Consider the following 6,948-nt stretch of genomic DNA (forward strand, 5'->3'; position numbering starts at 1 on the left):
GGTGGTCTGGAACCAAACCCACAATGTCTCCGTGGTATCCCTGTACTTTAAAACTACTCATAGCAGCCAATAAAGATTTTTTTCTACTCCCAATGGAAAATTATTCAGTATATTCATAATAAAGATTTACCAGAATTTAGCTTAACTCATTTTATTCTATTAAACAAAACTTTTCCATTAAATTACTTCCCTTATTACTGACTGCTTTCCATTATATTACTTATGTATACTCATTTACTAGGTAGAGTTGAAGCAGTCTTAATTATTCAACTTACTTTTATTTCTTCATTTAATTATCATTCTACTAAAGTTTTAGGATAATAAGAAACACCTAAAATTGTAGACTCCCTAAAAGTTAATCTGCAAACTCAAACTTGGTGTAATAAAATTATATTTTAAATCATTTAGAAAGTAACCTCGATGGAGTTTTCTGATTATAAAAGTGCTTGTCCTAAGTATAATACTTAATTGGTGCCTAGCAAAAATGCTAATGAATTTTTCTTTCCTTCCTTCTCCCATCCTCCTCCCTCCTTCCTTTCCTTTTCTGTTTCTTTCAGGACTATCTATACTTTCAATACTACTTTGCTAACAACATAGATATGATCCTAGAATCGTTTCTATAATGTGAATTTTTGAAGATTTTATGAATTTTGATCCCTAAAATTTTGGAATGTATTCTACTGGGAAAAAATGTAGTAAAATGATTCTACTTTTCAAATCAAAGAATGTTTGATGACAACTGTATAATTTTATGATTAATGTTCATAGGTGAAATGTTAGACAAAAGAACTGTGCAGTTGATGATAGTGGGAATATAAAGGCACTGGGGTGTACAGTGGTCCCTTCTTGGCAGTGCAGACACTTTCTTCTCACACTGTTCCTTATGATCTCTGAAACAGGTGTTCTCATGCTTCAGTGTGCATAAAAATCCCCTGGGGAACTTACTGAAAATGCCAGTTCTTTGGCCCACTGCCTAAATTTCTGAATCAGAAATAAGACAGGAATAAGACAGGGAATCTGCATTTTAGCAAACTCCTCAGAAATGATTCTGATATAGGTGACCCAAGACCCACACATTGGGAAACATTACCCATACTTGGTATCTAAATGTTTTCCTGCAGGCCATTGCAATCCACTGAGACTTTTGGCCCAATTTTTCTCATTGACCAAATCATTTAGTTAACTAGGTAAGTTAGTGGGGCCGACACCTGCCTGTTGCCACCACTGTGAAACTGACTAGGTTACTTGCAAGTAACATTTAATGCATAAAATTTTATATAGAATTTGAGTTTTATTTTATAGGAAAATAAAAAGTATAAATAGGCCAAAATTTTTAAAAACCATCTATCATCCATTTCTTTCCAGCTTGAAATATCCCTTGGTAACATTCTATTGTATATACTTCCCTACTTTTTATTTATTTTATTTATGTATTTGGTTGTGCTGGGTCTTAGTTGTGGCAGGCAGGCTCCTTAGTTGTGGCATGCATGTTGGATCTAGTTTCCTGGTCAGGGATCGAACCCAGGCCCCCTGTGTGAGCTCAGAGTCTTAACCAGTGTGCCACCAGGGAAGCCCCATTCCCTATTTTTTAAATGCATATGTATCTATGTAAGCAGGTAAGAAAATACATTATAAGATGAAAAGAGAGACTTAGTGTTTATATACTGCTTTATAAATACATACAGTTTTTAAATTTCTATATATATTCAAAACCATTTCATGAATAACATAAGATTTGTTTAACTGAAGCTCTACTAGATGATTAAATAAAAATCTTTAGCTCTCATAAAACAGTGTTTTCTTTAAATCTATGATAATAGATTTTTATGTTTTTGTCCAATATTTACCTTAAAAAGCTTTTGATATATAGTTATCTATGTTTAGGTTCATTAGAATTATATCATAAAACCGTGCCTTTATGAAGCATAGGGGAAAATTGTAGCTATGGTTTTTGTCTGTCTACCAGTGTCTCCTTCTCTCTTCTGGTTCTTTAGGTGAACTGCACCTTGTAACATCCTATTCTGCCCCCACCCCGCCACCTTGGATCATGATCCTGGAAGGGTTGTTAATCACCTTGCCTCCCTTCTCCCATCCCAGGCATGTGCTTGTGATTCAGATTGGACCAGAGTATTCCCCCAGCCATTGCTGATAAAGCAAATTAAGAGACTTATTTTATCTGCTCTTGGCTGTCTTCCCTGGCCTTAAGGAGAAGGCTGTTTGTACAAAGAGCAACTGAGAGAAATATGGAGGGAAGTAGAAAATGATAGATGATTGATGTTTAGGTAGATAGGCAGATAGATAGCTGGATGGCTGGAGGGATGGATGATAGATAGATAGATAGATAGATAGGAAAGATTTGAATCTCTGTATCTAGCCATGCCTGAAAGTTACAACTACCTTTGGACTCCCTAGTAATAGAGGCCAATAAATTCCCATTTTTTGCTTAAACTAGTTGGTGTGGATCTCTGTCACTTATAACCGTAACAGCCTTGATAATACATGAAGAAATTTATCTTAATATCTACGTATACATTTATTTCCTATCATATGGTTCATTAATTTAAAACATAGGATTTTTGCTCTTAAGCTTACATGATTTATCGCTAGCCTCTACCTATCTAAACATCCAACTTTGCAGGAATACTGCACTTTAAGGAAAGATGTTTGTTTTAGGCACTGAAAATTTGGATTAAAGAACTAAAAAGTTTGTATGTTCTCACATTTCAAAATGTTATTCTATAATATTCTTTTAAATGCTTCTCATGTGCAATGAAAATATGGTTTCAATTATAAAAATACAAATTATTCATAGCTTTTTATGAACACATATTCTGCAAAAGACTATTTCATAATTCTGTTTGGTAGTTGCACTTTTACCTTTTGTGACAACACACCCGGTTGTATTTTCACCATCTTCTCTTAGCACTTGCATCGTTTTTGACACAATTGTTGTGCAGGAGTGTATAAAGCTAAGGAAGTAGGATTGGCATCACTTTATAAACTCAGGCTACAAATACTGTTACATCTTTTATTTTTCTACTTTCTAGTTTGAAAACTCACATGCCATATTTAACAGGAAGCATAGTGTCCCCTCCTAACATCTTTCCTCCCAAATCGTCCAAGAACTCTGAGAGATGACCAAGTTCAAAGGTTAATCCTGGCAAATAGATGGCACTGAAGTCTGCAATAGCCACAAAATGTCACAGAAAAGTTTGCATGGACTGACCACCCTGTGCTACAAAGCAATACTTGCTGGTCCAAGCCCCTGTCCAGAATCCAGGGCATCCCTCTGTACTGTATTCCCATTTTCTGAGGCTCGCTCATTGCTTCCCAAAGCACAACCAGCCTATGAACATTGCTGGATTCAGAGAATCTTCTAGGAGCAAGAAGATTGCCTGTGCCCAAGCCAGCCCTATCCCATGAACGCTTAGGCCCCTCTCTTCTTTTAGGGGGTTAGGGAGAGCTATTTACTTTGACCTAACTTTTAACTTTCAGAATAGTTACAAGGATAGTACTAGAAACTTCTGTATACTGTTTTGCCAATTATTCACATACACTTCTTTTTTCCATTTAAAAGTAGGTTGAAAACATTTCAGTGTGTATTTCCTGAGAACTAAGACATTTGCTTACATAAGCAGAGTAGCATTATGAGAATGAAGAGATATAATATTTGTAGAATACTATTATCTAATCCAGAGTCTATGTTAACATTTCTCAACTATCCCAATAATATTTTTATAGCTATTTTCAACCCCAGTGTAAGATCTAATCCAGGATCATGTGTTGCATTTAGCTGTGATGTCTCTTTAGTCGCCTTTAATCTGTAAGGCAACTTTCTCTCTGTTTCTTTTTTTTTTTTTTTAATTAATTTATTTATTTTTGGCTGTGTTGGGTCTTCGTTGCTACACGTGGGTTTTCTCTGGTTGCGGCAAGCGGGGGCTACTCTTCGTTGCGGTGCACGGGCTTCTCATTGCAGTGGCTTCTCTTGTTGTGGAGCACGGGCTCTAGAGCACAGGCTCAGTAGTTGCGGCGCACGGTTTTAGTTGCTCCGCGGCATATGGGATCTTCCCAGATCAGGGCTCGAACCCTTGTCCCCTGCATTGGCAGGCGGATTCTTAACCACTGCGCCACCAGGGAAGTCCCTCTCTGTCTTTCCTGATCTTGCCATTTTTGCAGAGTACAGGCCAGTTATTTTGTACAATGCCTTTCTCTTTGTGTTTATCTGATGTTTCTCATTGTTAGATTCCATTTTTTACAGATATGTCACTGCAGTGAAGGTGTGTCCTTCTTAGTATATCATATCAGGAGACGCATGATATTCATTTTCCTCATCACTGGTCATGTTAACTTTGCTCACTTGGTTCAGATGGTGTCCACAGGTTTCTCCACTGTATAGTTTTTTATTCTTCCCCTTGTAAATAGTAACTTATTTGAGGGGATATACTTTGAGACTCTCCACGGGTTTGTTTAGTGTTTCTTGCAGCATAGTGGCTGAGTTCTAAGAACATGCCAAGATAACAAAGTGAAAGAACATGACATCTTTGGTGACCTTGCCTCAGAAGTCACATAACTTCACTTCTACAGCACTTTCTTGGATGAGGCAGTTACAGAAGTGTACCCCAACTCAAGGCAAGGGGATATAGAGCTCACTGCTTGATGAGTGGAATGTCAAGGTCACATTTAAGCAAAACACTAGGGATTGAAAGTGTTGGCAGCCATTTTTGCAAAATGCTGTGTGCCACACTGGGCACCACCATGCTTATTAAATCGTAGCCCTTTTCTCACAGCTATATCACCCCTCCAACTCTGTGGGCCCACTCTATTTAATTGTAGGCCTCTGTGAACCCTCTTAAGATTGGGATTCTCAGGAGAGCTCTGGCCTTAACATCCAGTGGATTTGTTGGCAGCCCAGTCTCTTTGTGTGACTCTTGCTGCCTCCAGCACAGATATCCAGCTGAAAGGTGGCACATTCCTGTAAGGCCATGTTGGCAAAGAAGAGAATGTAGCCCAAAAAAGATCCTCATCTTGCCCTCCATCCCAGAACCACTTATAAACAGTGGTTGACTTTACAACCTCCTTGTTCTTCAGTTCCCTTTCGATGCCATTTTTATACTCTGGTCCTAGGATCTGGGCATTCTAGCAATTGACTTCTTCCACTCCCCTGCTCTAAGACATCTAAATTCCATACTGTAAGATTTCTAAGGCAGGGGAAACTTTTGGAGTCAGACTCTAGTCTCTATGTTCTACTCCTTGAATGGGCTGAGACTTTTCAAATATCTTATTTGTAAGGTATTTAGTAGTTGTGGGGATGAAAATCTGGAGGAAATAGTAATCTGCCTCAATATATTGATCTAGTATGATTTAGCCAAAAAATCTATTTTTAATTAGAGAATATTATACATATATGTACATTACAAATGGGCAAAAGAGCTAAACAGACACTTCACCTGTGAACATATACAGGTGTTAAGCACATAGAAAGATGATCAACCTTATTAGCCATTAAGGAAACATACATCAAAATCACAATAAGATACCACTACACACCCATTAGAATGGCTAAAATAAAAAAGACTGTCTATACCAAGTGTTGGCAAAGATGTGGGGCATTTGGGATTCTCATACACCACTGGTGAGAATGTAGAATGGTACAATCACTTTGGAAAACAATTTGGCAGTTTCTTTAAAAAGTTAAACATATATCTATCATACGATCCAGCCATTCCACACCTAAGTATTTATCCAAGAAAAATGAAAGAATATGTTCATACAAAGATTTGTACATGAAGGTTCATAAGGGCTTAATTTTTAATAGCCAAAAACTTGAAACAACCCAAGTGTCCATTAACAAGTAAATGGATAAACAAATTGTAGGGTGTCCATGCAATGGAATACCATTCTGCATTAAAAACGTAATGAACTATTAATATATGAAGCACCATGAATGAATCTCAAAATAATTATGATGAGTGAAAGAAGACAGACAAAAATAAATACATATTGTATAATTCCATGTATATAAAATTCTAGAAAATGCCAACTGATCTATAGTGACAGAAAGCAGATGGATGGTTGCCTAGAGATAAAAGAAGCACTGGGGAGGAGCAGAAGAGCGGGAAGGATTGCAAAGGGACAAGAGGAAACTTTTGGAAGTGATGGATATGTTCTTCATCTTGATTGTGATAGTGATTTCACAGTAGACACAGGTCAAAGGTCACTTAGATATACGCAGTTTGTTGTACACCAATTATATCTCGGTTAAGTGGAAAATAAACAGTACCATGTACTCTAATGTGTATCTCCATTACACATGCCTGTAATATGAGTATGTTTCAATTCATGGGCTTACGGAAAAAAATGATGTTTTTAAGGGACTCCTATTCCCCTTATCCTTTGATCTTTCTAGGATCTGCATTGTGATGAATTTAAGTATACTGAGGGTACTTCATCCAGAAGGGCCATAGCTACCAGTGTGAGGAAGTCTAATGGCCAGTGAAGCTGCCCCTTTGCCGCTGTTGCTGCTGTTCCTGCCGCTGGGTCCTCTTGGTGCTGGGTGAGCAGAGGCTCCAGCATCAGCCATACGCTATACCCAGAACAAGCTTCTCCTCTCAGTTTACTCCCAACCGTGCACGTGCACGCAATCTATTTCCTTTAACTCTACACAGATTATTTGCTCCATACAAATTACCAAGGACACTATGGCCTAGAAAAGCACTGCTGGTAATTGATTCTTCAATATTAAATCATCCCATAAGAGAGCCACCACCTAGATTTCCTTTTTCCTTCTAATGAAAACTTTTCCTTTTATGTTGTTTGTTTTTTGGGGTTTTTGTTTTGAGGGAAGGCTCTGACTAACTCTACAATCAATGTTTGTTGTTCTCTACAATCCTTAAAATCCTAGGTTGTAGCATCTGTCACAGATTTAAAGTGACCTCAAACTAATCTCTG

The sequence above is a fragment of the Tursiops truncatus genome, chromosome 12 (assembly GCF_011762595.2).
Source record: "Tursiops truncatus isolate mTurTru1 chromosome 12, mTurTru1.mat.Y, whole genome shotgun sequence".
Lineage (NCBI taxonomy): Eukaryota > Metazoa > Chordata > Mammalia > Artiodactyla > Delphinidae > Tursiops > Tursiops truncatus.